Below are 15,247 nucleotides of genomic sequence, written 5' to 3'. Positions count from 1 at the left end.
GAATGGAATGGAATCGAACGGAATGGAATGGAATGGAATGGAATGGAATGGAATGGAATGGAATGGAATGAAATGGAATGGAATGGAATGGAATGGATTGGAATGGAATGGAATCGAATGGAATGGATTGAAATGGAATGGAATGGAATGGAATGGAATCAAATCAACCCGAGTAGAATGGAATGGATGGGAATGCAATGGAATGGAATGGAATGGAATGGAATGGAATTGAATGGAATGGAATGGAATGGAATGGAATGGAATGGAATCGAATGGAATCGAATGGAATGGAATGGAATGGAATGGAATGGAATGGAAAGGAATGTAATGGAATGGAATCTACCGGACTAGAATGGAATGGATTGGAATGGAATGGATTGGAATGGAATGGAATGGAATGGAATGGAATGGAATGGAATGGAATGGAATGGAATCAACCCGAGTAGAATGGAATGGATTGGATTGGAATGGAATGGAATGGAATCGAACGGAATGGAATGGAATGGAATGGAATGGAATGGAATGGAATGGAATGAAATTTAATGGAATGGAATGGAATGGAATCGAATGGAATCGAATGGAATCGAATGGAATGGAAAGGAATAGAATGGAATCAACCCGAGTAGAACGGAATGGAATGGAATGGAATGGAAAGGAATGGAATGGAATGGAATGGAATGGAATGGAATGGAATGGAATGGAATGGAATGGAATCAACCCGAGTAGAATGGAATGGATTGAAATGGAATGGAATGGAATCGAATGGAATGGAATGGAATGGAATGGAATCAACCCGAGTAGAACGGAATGGATTGGAATGGAATGGAATGGAATGGCATGGAATGAAATCAACCCGAGTAGAACGTAATGGAATGGAATGGAATGGAATGGAAAGGAAAGTAATGGAATGGAATGGAATGGAATGGAATGGAATGGAATGGAATGGAATGGAATCAACCCGAGTAGAATGGAATGGATTGAAATGGAATGGAATGGAATCGAATGGAATGGAATGGAATGGAATGGAATCAACCCGAGTAGAACGGAATGGATTGGAATGGAATGGAATGGAATGGAATCGTATGGAATCGAAAGGAATGGAATGGAATGGAATGGAATGGAATGGAATGGAATGGAATGGAATGGAATGAAATCAACCCGAGTAGAACGTAATGGAATGGAATGGAATGGAAAGGAATGGAATGGAATGGAATGGAATAAAATTTAATGGAATGGAATGGAATGGAATGGAATGGAATGGAATGGAATGGAATGGAATGGAATCAACCCGAGTAGAATGGAATGGATTGGAACGGAATGGAATGGAATGGAATGGAATGGAATGGAATGGAATCAACCCGAGTAGAATGGAATGGATTGGATTGGAATGGAATGGAATGGAATCGAACGGAATGGAATGGAATGGAATGGAATGGAATGGAAAGGAATGGAATGAAATTTAATGGAATGGAATGGAATGGAATCGAATGGAATCGAATGGAATCGAATGGAATGGAATCTAATAGAATGGAATCAACCCGAGTAGAACGGAATGGAATGGAATGGAATGGAAAGGAATGGAATGGAATGGAATGGAATGGAATGGAATGGAATGGAATCGAATGGAATGGAATGGAATGGAATGGAATGGAATGGAATGGAATCGACCCGAGTAGAATGGAATGGATTGGAATGGAATGTAATGGAATGGAATGGAATGGAATGGAATCAACTCGAGTAGAATGGAATTGATTGGAATGGACTGGAATGGAATGGAATGGAATGGAATGGAATGGAATGGAATGGAATGGAATGGAATGTAAAGGAATGGAATGGAATGGAATAGATTGGAATCAACCCGAGTAGAACGGAATGGAATGGAATGGAATGGAATGCAATAGAATGGAATGGAATGGAATGGAATGGAATGGAATGGAATGGAATGGAATGGAATGGAATGGAATGGAATGGAATCAAAAGGAATGGAATGGAATGGAATGGAATGGAATGGAATGGAACGGAATGGATTCAACCCGAGTAGAATGGAATGGATAGGAATGGACTGGAATGGAATGGAATGGAATGGAATGGAATGAAATGGAATGGAATGGAATGAACGCGAGTAGAACGGAATGGAATGGAATGGAAAGGAATGGAATGGAATGGAATGGAAAGGAATGGAATCAACCCGAGTTGAATGGAATGGATTGGAATGGAATGGAATGGAATGGAATGGAATGGAATCAACCCGAGTTGAATGGAATGGAATGGAATGGAATGGAATGGAATGGAATGGAATGGAATGGAATGGAATGGAATGGAATCATCAACCCGAGTAGAACGGAATGTAATGGAATGCAATGGAATGGAATGGAATTCAATGGAATAGAATGGAATGGAATGGAATGGAGTGGAATGGAATGGAATAGAATGGAATCGAATGGAATCGAGTGGAATGGAATGGAATAGAATGGAATCAACCCGAGCAGAACGGAATGGAATGGAATGCAATGGAATGGAATGGAATGGAATGGAATGGAATGGAATGGAATCAACCCGAGTAGAATGGAATGGATTGGATTGGAATGGAATGGAATGGAATCGAACGGAATGGAATGGAATGGAATGGAATGGAATGGAATGGAATGGAATGGAATGAAATGGAATGGAATGGAATGGAATGGATTGGAATGGAATGGAATCGAATGGAATGGATTGAAATGGAATGGAATGGAATGGAATGGAATCAAATCAACCCGAGTAGAATGGAATGGATGGGAATGCAATGGAATGGAATGGAATGGAATGGAATGGAATTGAATGGAATGGAATGGAATGGAATGGAATGGAATGGAATCGAATGGAATCGAATGGAATGGAATGGAATGGAATGGAATGGAATGGAAAGGAATGTAATGGAATGGAATCTACCGGACTAGAATGGAATGGATTGGAATGGAATGGATTGGAATGGAATGGAATGGAATGGAATGGAATGGAATGGAATGGAATGGAATGGAATCAACCCGAGTAGAATGGAATGGATTGGATTGGAATGGAATGGAATGGAATCGAACGGAATGGAATGGAATGGAATGGAATGGAATGGAATGGAATGGAATGAAATTTAATGGAATGGAATGGAATGGAATCGAATGGAATCGAATGGAATCGAATGGAATGGAAAGGAATAGAATGGAATCAACCCGAGTAGAACGGAATGGAATGGAATGGAATGGAAAGGAATGGAATGGAATGGAATGGAATGGAATGGAATGGAATGGAATGGAATGGAATGGAATCAACCCGAGTAGAATGGAATGGATTGAAATGGAATGGAATGGAATCGAATGGAATGGAATGGAATGGAATGGAATCAACCCGAGTAGAACGGAATGGATTGGAATGGAATGGAATGGAATGGCATGGAATGAAATCAACCCGAGTAGAACGTAATGGAATGGAATGGAATGGAATGGAAAGGAAAGTAATGGAATGGAATGGAATGGAATGGAATGGAATGGAATGGAATGGAATGGAATCAACCCGAGTAGAATGGAATGGATTGAAATGGAATGGAATGGAATCGAATGGAATGGAATGGAATGGAATGGAATCAACCCGAGTAGAACGGAATGGATTGGAATGGAATGGAATGGAATGGAATCGTATGGAATCGAAAGGAATGGAATGGAATGGAATGGAATGGAATGGAATGGAATGGAATGGAATGGAATGAAATCAACCCGAGTAGAACGTAATGGAATGGAATGGAATGGAAAGGAATGGAATGGAATGGAATGGAATAAAATTTAATGGAATGGAATGGAATGGAATGGAATGGAATGGAATGGAATGGAATGGAATGGAATCAACCCGAGTAGAATGGAATGGATTGGAACGGAATGGAATGGAATGGAATGGAATGGAATGGAATGGAATCAACCCGAGTAGAATGGAATGGATTGGATTGGAATGGAATGGAATGGAATCGAACGGAATGGAATGGAATGGAATGGAATGGAATGGAAAGGAATGGAATGAAATTTAATGGAATGGAATGGAATGGAATCGAATGGAATCGAATGGAATCGAATGGAATGGAATCTAATAGAATGGAATCAACCCGAGTAGAACGGAATGGAATGGAATGGAATGGAAAGGAATGGAATGGAATGGAATGGAATGGAATGGAATGGAATGGAATGGAATGGAATGGAATGGAATGGAATGGAATCCAATGGAATGGAAAGGAATGGAATGGAATGGAATGGAATGGAATGGAATGGATTGGAATGGAATGGAATCGAATCGAATGGAACGGAATGGAATGGAATGGAATGGAATGGAATGGAATCCAATGGAATGGAATGGAATCGAATGGAATCAACCCGAGTAGAATGGAATGGATTGGAATGGACTGGAATGGAATGGAATGGAATGGAATGGAAAGGAATGGAATCAACCCGAGTAGAACGGAATGGATTGAAATGGAATGGAATGGAATCATATGGCATAGAATGGAATGGAATGGAATGGAATGCAATGGAAAGGAATGATTTCAACCAGAGTAGAACGGAATGGAATGGAATGGAATGGAATGGAATGGAATGGAATCAACCCGAGAAGAATGGAATGGATTGGAATGGACTGGAATGGAATGGAATGGAATGGAATGGAATCAAATCAAGCCGAGTAGAATGGAATGGATTGGAATGGACTGGAATGGAATGGAATGGAATGGAATGGAATGGAATGGAATGGAATGGAATCAAATCAACCCGAGTAGAATGGAATGGATTGGAATGGAATGGAATGGAATGGAATGGAATGGAATGGAATGGAATGAAATGGAATGGAGTGGAATAGAATGGAATGGAATGGAATGGAATCAACCCGAGTAGAATGGAATGGATTGGAATGGAATGGAATGGAATGGAATGGAATGGAATGGAATGGAATGGAATGGAATCAACCCGAGTAGAATGGAATGGATTGGAATGGACTGGACTGGACTGGAATGGAATGGAATGGAATCAAATCAACCCGAGTAGAATGGAATGGATTGGAATGGAATGGAATGGAATCAAATGGAATGGAATGGAATGGAATTGAATGGAATGGAATGGAATGGAATGGAATGGAATGGAATGGAATGGAATGGAATGGAATGGAATGGAATCAACCCGAGTAGAATGGAATGGATTGGAATGGAATGGAATGGAATGGAATCAAATGGAATGGAATGGAATGGAATGGAATGGAATGGAATGGAATGGAATGGATTCGAATGGAATCGAATGGAATGGAATGGAATGGAATGGAATGGAATGGAATGGAATGGAATCAACCCGAGTAGAACGGAATGGAATGGAATGGAATGGAACGCAATGGAATTTAATGGAATGGAATGGAATGGAAGGGAATTTAAAGGAATGGAATGGCATGGAATCGAATGGAATCGAATGGAATGGAATGGAATGGAATGGAATGGAATGCAATGGAATGGAATGGAATGGAATGGAATGGAATCAACCCGAGTAGAACGGAAAGGATTGGAATGGAATGGAAGGGAATGGAATCGAATGGAATGGAATGGAATGGAATGGAATGGAATGGAATGGAATGGAAAGGAATGGAATGGAATGGAATGGAATAAAATTTAATGGAATGGAATGGAATGGAATGGAATGGAATGGAATCGAATGGAATGGAATGGAATGGAATGGAATGGAATGGAATGGAATCGACCCGAGTAGAATGGAATGGATTGGAATGGAATGTAATGGAATGGAATGGAATGGAATGGAATCAACTCGAGTAGAATGGAATTGATTGGAATGGACTGGAATGGAATGGAATGGAATGGAATGGAATGGAATGGAATGGAATGGAATGGAATGTAAAGGAATGGAATGGAATGGAATAGATTGGAATCAACCCGAGTAGAACGGAATGGAATGGAATGGAATGGAATGCAATAGAATGGAATGGAATGGAATGGAATGGAATGGAATGGAATGGAATGGAATGGAATGGAATGGAATGGAATCAAAAGGAATGGAATGGAATGGAATGGAATGGAATGGAATGGAATGGAACGGAATGGAATCAACCCGAGTAGAATGGAATGGATAGGAATGGACTGGACTGGAATGGAATGGAATGGAATGGAATGGAATGGAATGGAATGGAATGGAATGGAATCAACCCGAGTAGAATGGAATGGATTGAAATGGAATGGAATGGAATCGAATGGAATGGAATGGAATGGAATGGAATCTACCCGAGTAGAACGGAATGGATTGGAATGGAATGGAATGGAATGGAATCGTATGGAATCGAAAGGAATGGAATGGAATGGAATGGAATGGAATGGAATGGAATGGAATGGAATGGAATGCAATGAAATCAACCCGAGTAGAACGTAAAGGAATGGAATGGAATGGAATGGAATGGAAAGGAATGGAATGGAATGGAATGGAATAAAATTTAATGGAATGGAATGGAATGGAATGGAATTGAATGGAATCAACCCGAGTTGAATGGAATGGATTGGAATGGAATGGAATGGAATGGAATGGAATGGAATGGAATGGAATGGAATGGAATCAACCCGAGTTGAATGGAATGGATTGGAATGGAATGGAATGGAATGGAATGGAATGGAATGGAATGGAATGGAATGGAATCAACCCGAGTAGAATGGAATGGATTGAAATGGAATGGAATGGAATCGAATGGAATGGAATGGAATGGAATGGAATCAACACGAGTAGAACGGAATGGATTGGAATGGAATGGAATCGAATGGAATGGGATGGAATGGAATCGAGTGGAATGGAATGGAATGGAATGGAATGGAATGGAATGGAATGGAATGAAATCAACCCGAGTACAACGTAATGGAATGGAATGGAATGGAATGGAAAGGAAAGGAATGGAATGGAATGGAATGGAATAAAATTTAATGGAATGGAATGGAATGGAATGGAATGGAATGGAACCGAATTGAATGGAATGGAATGGAATGGAATGGAATGGAATGGAATGGAATCAACACAAGTAGAATGGAATGGATTGGAATGGAATGGAATGGAATGGAATGGAATGGAATGGAATGGAATGGAATGGAATCAACCCGAGTAGAATGGAATGGATTGGAATGGACTGGAATGGAATGGAATGGAATGGAACGGAATGGAAAGGAATGGAATGGAATGGAATGTAACGGAATGGAATGGAATGGAATAGATTGGAATCAACCCGAGTAGAACAGAATGGAATGGAATGGAATGGAATGCAATAGAATGGAATGGAATGGAATGGAATGGAATGGAATGGAATGGAATGGAATGGAATCGTAAGGAATGGAATGGAATGGAATGGAATGGAATGGAATGGAATGGAATGGAATGGAATCAACCCGAGTAGAATGGAATGGATTGGAATGGACTTGAATGGAATGGAATGGAATGGAAAGGAATGGAATGGAATCAACCCGAGGAGAATGGAATGGATTGAAATGGAATGGAATGGAATGGAATGGAATGGAATGGAATGGAATGGGATGGAATGGAATCAACCCGAGTAGAACGGAATGGATTGGAATGCAATGGAATGGAATGGAATCGTATGGAATCGAAAGGAATGGAATGGAATGGAATGGAATGGAATGGAATGGAAAGGAATGGAATGGAATGGAATGGAATAAAATTTAATGGAATGGAATGGAATGCAATGGAATGGAATGGAATCAACCCGAGTTGAATGGAATGGATTGGAATGGAATGGAATGGAATGGAATGGAATGGAATGGAATGGAATGGAATGGAATGGAATCAACCCGAGTAGAATGGAATGGATTGGAATGGAATCGAATGGAATGGAATGGAATGGAATGGAATGGAATCAACCCGAGTAGAATGGAATGGATTGGAATGGAACGCAATGGAATGGAATGGAATGGAATGGAATGGAATGGAATGGAATGGAATGGAATGGAATGGAATCAACCCGAGTAGAACGGAATGGATTGGAATGGAATGGAATGGAATGGAATGGAATGGAATGGAATCAACCCGAGTAGAATGGAGTGGATTGGAATGGAACGGAATGGAATGGAATGGAATTGAATGGAATGGAATGGAATGGAATGGAATGGAATGGAATGGAATGGAATGGAATGGAATGGAATAGAATCAACCCGAGTAGAACGGAATGGAATGGAATGGAATGGAATGGAATGGAATGGAGTCAACCCGAGTAGAACGGAATGGAATGGAAAGGAATGGAATGGAATGGAAAGGAATGGAATGGAATGGAGTGGAATGGAATGGAATTTAATGGAATGAAATGGATTGGAATCGAATGGAATGGAATCAAATGGAATGGAATGGAATGGAATGGAATGGAATGGAATGGAATGGAATGGAATGGAATGGAATCAACCCGAGTAGAATGGAATGGAATGGAATGGAATGGAATGGAATGGAATGGAATGGAATGGAATGGAATGGAAAGGAATCGAATGGAATGGAATGGAATGGAATGGAATGGAATGGAATGGAATCAACCCGAGTAGATTGGAATGGATTGGAATGGAATGGAATGGAATGGAATGGAATGGAATGGAATGGAATGGAATCGAATGGAATGGAATGGAATGGAATGGAATGGAATGAAATCAAAACGAGTAGAACGTAATGGAATGGAATGGAATGGAATGGAATGGAATGGAATGGAATGGAATGGAATCGAATGGAATGGAATGCAATGGAATCAAATGGAATGGAATGGAATGGAATGGAATGGAATGGAATGGAATGGAATGGAAAGGAATGGTATGGAATGGAATGGAATGGAATGGAATGGAATGGAATGGAATGGAATGGAATGGAATCAACCCGAGTAGAATGGAATGGATTGGAATGGAATGTAATGGAATGGAATGGAATGGTATGGAATGGAATGGAATGGAATGGAATCAACCCGAGTAGAATGGAAAGGATGGCAATGGACTGGAATGGAATGGAATGGAATGGAACGGAACGGAATGGAATGGAATGGAATGGAATGGAATGGAATGGAATGGAATGGAATGGAATGGAATGGAACCTACCCTAGTAGAATGGAATGGATTGGAATGGAATGGAATGGAATGGAATGGAATGGAATGGAATGGAATGGAATGGAATGGAGTCAACCCGAGTGGAACGGAATGGAATGGAATGGAATGGAATGGAATGGAATGGAAAGGAATGGAATGGAATGGAGTGGAATGGAATGGAATTTAATGGAATGAAATGGATTGGAATCGAATGGAATGGAATCAAATGGAATGGAATGGAATGGAATGGAATGGAATGGAATGGAATGGAATGGAATGGAATGGAATGGAATGGAATCAACCCGAGTAGAATGGAATGGATTGGAATGGAATGGAATGGAATGGAATGGAATGGAATGGAATGGAATGGAATGGAATCGAATGGAATGGAATGGAATGGAATGGAATGGAATGGAATGGAATGGAATCAACCCGAGTAGATTGGAATGGATTGGAATGGAATGGAATGGAATGGAATGGAATGGAATGGAATGGAATGGAATCGAATGGAATGGAATGGAATGGAATGGAATGGAATGGAATGAAATCAAAACGAATAGAACGTAATGGAATGGAATGGAATGGAATGGAATGGAATGGAATGGAATGGAATGGAATCAACCCGAGTAGAATGGAATGGATTTAAATGGAATGGAATGGAATCGAACGGAATTGAATGGAATGGAATGGAATCAACCCGAGTAGAACGGAATGGATTGGAATGGAATGGAAAGGAATGGAATGGAATGGAATGGAATGGAATGGAATGAAATCAAAACGAGTAGAACGTAATGGAATGGAATTGAATGGAATGGAAAGGAAAGGATTGGAACGGAATGGAATGGAATAAAATTTAATGGAATGGAATGTAATGGAATAGAATGGAATGGAATGGAATGGAATCGAATCGAATGGAATGGAATGGAATGGAATGGAATGGAATGGAATGGAACGGAATGGAGTGGAATGGAATGGAAATTAATGGAATGGAATCAACCTGAGTAGAATGGAATGGATTGGAATGCACTGGAATGGAATTGAATGGATTGGAATCAATCCGAGTAGAATGGAATGGAATGGAATGGAATGGAATTCAATGTAATAGAATGGAATTGCATCATCCCGCGTGGAACGGAATGGAACGGAACGGAAAGGAACGGAACGGAATGGAACGGAATCAACCCGAGCAGAACGGAATGGGATGGGACGGGACGGGACGGTACGGGACGGGTCGGGGTGGGACGGAATGGAACGGAACGGAACGGCATGGAATCAACCCGAGTGGAATGGAATGGAATGGAATGGAATGGAATGGAATGGAATAGAATAGAATAGAATGGAATTGAGTCAACCCGTGTGGAACGGAATGGAACGGAACGGAAAGGAACGGAACGGAATGGAATGGAATCAACCCGAGTACAACGGCACGGGACGGGACGGGACGGGACGGGATGGGACGGGACGGGATGGGACAGAACAGAACGGAACGGAACTCAATGGAGTCAACCCGAGTAGAAAGGAACGGAATGGAATGGAATGGAATGAAATGAACCCGAGTAGAATGGAATGGATTGGATTGGAATGGAAAGGAATCGAATGGAATGGAACGGAATGGAATGGAATGCAATGGAATGGAATGAAATGGAATGGAATGGAATGGAATCTACCCGAGTAGAATGGAATGGACTGGAATGGAATGGAATGGAAAGGAATGGAATGGAATGGAATGGAATGGAATGGAATGGAATGGAATCAACCCGAGTAGAACGGAATGGAATGGAATGGAATGGAACGGAATGGAATGGAATGGAATGGAATGGAATGGAATTTAATCGAATGGAATGGATTGGAGTCGAATGGAATCAAATGAAATGGAATGGAATTAAATGGAATGGAATGGAATAGAATGGAATCAACCCGAGTAGAACGGAATGGAAAGGAATGGAATGGAATGGAATGGAATGGAATGGAATGGAATGGAATGGAATGGAATGGAATCAACCCGAGTAGAAAGGAATGGATTGGAATGGAATGGAATGGAATGGAATGGAATGTAATGGAATCGAATGGAATGGAATGGAATTGAATGGAATGGAATGGAATGGAATGGAATGGAATGGAATCAACCCGAGAAGAATGGAATGGAATGGAATGGAATCAACCCGAGTAGAACGTAATGGAATGGAATGGAATGGAATGGAAAGGAAAGGAATGGAATGGAATGGAATGGAATAAAATTTAATGGAATGGAATGGAATGGAATGGAATGGAATGGAATGGAATGGAATGGAATGGAATGGAATGGAAAGGAATGCAATGGAATCAACCTGAGTAGAATGGAATGGATTGAAATGGAATGGAATGGAATCGAATGGAACGGAATGGAACGGAATGGAATCAACCCGAGTAGAACGGAATGGAATGGAATGGAATGGAATGGAATGGAATGGAATGGAATGGAATGGAATGGAATGGAATGGAATGGAATCTACCCGAGTAGAATGGAATGGAATGGAATGGAATGGAATGGAATCGAATCGAATGGAATCAAATGGAATGGAATGGAATGGAATGGAATGGAATGGAATGGAATGGAATGGAATGGAATGGAATGGAATGGAATCAACCCGAGTAGAACGGAATGGAATGGAATGGAATGGAATGGAAAGGAAAGTAATGGAATGGAATGGAATGGAATGGAATGGAATGGAATGGAATGGAATGGAATGGAATCAACCCGAGTAGAATGGAATGGATTGAAATGGAATGGAATGGAATCGAATGGAATGGAATGGAATGGAATGGAATCAACCCGAGTAGAACGGAATGGATTGGAATGGAATGGAATGGAATGGAATCGTATGGAATCGAAAGGAATGGAATGGAATGGAATGGAATGGAATGGAATGGAATGGAATGGAATGGAATGGAATGAAATCAACCCGAGTAGAACGTAATGGAATGGAATGGAATGGAAAGGAATGGAATGGAATGGAATGGAATAAAATTTAATGGAATGGAATGGAATGGAATGGAATGGAATGGAATGGAATGGAATGGAATGCAATCAACCCGAGTAGAATGGAATGGATTGGAATGGAATGGAATGGAATGGAATGGAATGGAATGGAATCAACCCGAGTAGAATGGAATGGATTGGAATGGAACGGAATGGAATGGAATGGAATGGAATGGAATGGAATGGAATCAACCCGAGTAGAATGGAATGGATTGGATTCGAATGGAATGGAATGGAATCGAACGGAATGGAATGGAATGGAATGGAATGGAATGGAAAGGAATGGAATGAAATTTAATGGAATGGAATGGAATGGAATCGAATGGAATCGAATGGAATCGAATGGAATGGAATCTAATAGAATGGAATCAACCCGAGTAGAACGGAATGGAATGGAATGGAATGGAAAGGAATGGAATGGAATGGAATGGAATGGAATGGAATGGAATGGAATGGAATGGAATCCAATGGAATGGAAAGGAATGGAATGGAATGGAATGGAATGGAATGGAATGGAATGGATTGGAATGGAATGGAATCGAATCGAATGGAACGGAATGGAATGGAATGGAATGGAATGGAATGGAATCCAATGGAATGGAATGGAATCGAATGGAATCAACCCGAGTAGAATGGAATGGATTGGAATGGACTGGAATGGAATGGAATGGAATGGAATGGAAAGGAAAGTAATGGAATGGAATGGAATGGAATGGAATGGAATGGAATGGAATGGAATGGAATGGAATCAACCCGAGTAGAATGGAATGGATTGAAATGGAATGGAATGGAATCGAATGGAATGGAATGGAATGGAATGGAATCAACCCGAGTAGAACGGAATGGATTGGAATGGAATGGAATGGAATGGAATCGTATGGAATCGAAAGGAATGGAATGGAATGGAATGGAATGGAATGGAATGGAATGGAATGGAATGAAATCAACCCGAGTAGAACGTAATGGAATGGAATGGAATGGAAAGGAATGGAATGGAATGGAATGGAATAAAATTTAATGGAATGGAATGGAATGGAATGGAATGGAATGGAATGGAATGGAATGGAATCAACCCGAGTAGAATGGAATGGATTGGAATGGAATGGAATGGAATGGAATGGAATGGAATGGAATGCAATCAACCCGAGTAGAATGGAATGGATTGGAATGGAATGGAATGGAATGGAATGGAATGGAATGGAATCAACCCGAGTAGAATGGAATGGATTGGAATGGAACGGAATGGAATGGAATGGAATGGAATGGAATGGAATCAACCCGAGTAGAATGGAATGGATTGGATTCGAATGGAATGGAATGGAATCGAACGAAATGGAATGGAATGGAATGGAATGGAATGGAAAGGAATGGAATGAAATTTAATGGAATGGAATGGAATGGAATCGAATGGAATCGAATGGAATCGAATGGAATGGAATCTAATAGAATGGAATCAACCCGAGTAGAACGGAATGGAATGGAATGGAATGGAAAGGAATGGAATGGAATGGAATGGAATGGAATGGAATGGAATGGAATGGAATGGAATGGAATCCAATGGAATGGAAAGGAATGGAATGGAATGGAATGGAATGGAATGGAATGGATTGGAATGGAATGGAATCGAATCGAATGGAACGGAATGGAATGGAATGGAATGGAATGGAATGGAATCCAATGGAATGGAATGGAATCGAATGGAATCAACCCGAGTAGAATGGAATGGATTGGAATGGACTGGAATGGAATGGAATGGAATGGAATGGAAAGGAATGGAATCAACCCGAGTAGAACGGAATGGATTGAAATGGAATGGAATGGAATCGAATGGCATAGAATGGAATGGAATGGAATGGAATGCAATGGAAAGGAATGAATTCAACCAGAGTAGAACGGAATGGAATGGAATGGAATGGAATGGAATGGAATCAACCCGAGAAGAATGGAATGGATTGGAATGGACTGGAATGGAATGGAATGGAATGGAATGGAATCAAATCAAGCCGAGTAGAATGGAATGGATTGGAATGGACTGGAATGGAATGGAATGGAATGGAATGGAATGGAATGGAATGGAATGGAATGGAATGGAATCAAATCAACCCGAGTAGAATGGAATGGATTGGAATGGAATGGAATGGAATGGAATGGAATGGAATGGAATGGAATGAAATGGAATGGAGTGGAATAGAATGGAATGGAATGGAATGGAATCAACCCGAGTAGAATGGAATGGATTGGAATGGAATGGAATGGAATGGAATGGAATGGAATGGAATGGAATGGAATGGAATCAACCCGAGTAGAATGGAATGGATTGGAATGGACTGGACTGGACTGGAATGGAATGGAATGGAATCAAATCAACCCGAGTAGAATGGAATGGATTGGAATGGAATGGAATGGAATCAAATGGAATGGAATGGAATGGAATTGAATGGAATGGAATGGAATGGAATGGAATGGAATGGAATGGAATGGAATGGAATGGAATGGAATGGAATGGAATCAACCCGAGTAGAATGGAATGGATTGGAATGGAATGGAATGGAATGGAATCAAATGGAATGGAATGGAATGGAATGGAATGGAATGGAATGGAATGTAATGGAATGGAATGGATTCGAATGGAATCGAATGGAATGGAATGGAATGGAATGGAATGGAATGGAATGGAATCAACCCGAGTAGAACGGAATGGAATGGAATGGAATGGAACGCAATGGAATTTAATGGAATGGAATGGAATGGAAGGGAATTTAAAGGAATGGAATAGAATGGAATCGAATGGAATCGAATGGAATGGAATGGAATGGAATGGAATGGAATGGAATGCAATGGAATGGAATGGAATGGAATGGAATGGAATCAACCCGAGTAGAACGGAAAGGATTGGAATGGAATGGAATGGAATGGAATGGAATGGAATGGAATGGAATGGAATGGAATGGAATGGAAAGGAATGGAATGGAATGGAATGGAATAAAATTTAATGGAATGGAATGGAATGGAATGGAATGGAATGGAATGGAATCGAATGGAATGGAATGGAATGGAATGGAATGGAATGGAATGGAATCGACCCGAGTAGAATGGAATGGATTGGAATGGAATGTAAT

This window comes from Gorilla gorilla, chromosome 17, assembly GCF_029281585.2.
Source record: "Gorilla gorilla gorilla isolate KB3781 chromosome 17, NHGRI_mGorGor1-v2.1_pri, whole genome shotgun sequence".
Lineage (NCBI taxonomy): Eukaryota > Metazoa > Chordata > Mammalia > Primates > Hominidae > Gorilla > Gorilla gorilla.
This window is presented reverse-complemented; position numbering follows the sequence as displayed.